Below are 297 nucleotides of genomic sequence, written 5' to 3' on the forward strand. Positions count from 1 at the left end.
GGGGCAGGATCATGGTGCATATCATAAAACCTGGCCATGTCTGTCTTAGCTTGTTCCAGAGCAGCCTTACACTCCTCCTGGGTCTGGGAAAGTCTAGAGAGAAACTGGCTAACTCCCTCAGCTCTAGTTTCTCTTTTAGGCTCCACACCCAGTTTTGGATGTTGACCAGAGTCCACCATGAAGGGAGTGAGTCTAGTAGCTGCTTGTACCCTATTGTTATAGGCAAACTCAGCCACAGGAAGCCAATCCACCCAGTTATCCTGTTGATAGTTAACAAACAGCCTGAGGAACTGCTCA

Source organism: Dacryopinax primogenitus, assembly GCF_000292625.1.
Source record: "Dacryopinax primogenitus strain DJM-731 SS1 chromosome Unknown DACRYscaffold_10, whole genome shotgun sequence".
In the NCBI taxonomy this organism is placed as follows: Eukaryota; Fungi; Basidiomycota; class Dacrymycetes; order Dacrymycetales; family Dacrymycetaceae; genus Dacryopinax; species Dacryopinax primogenitus.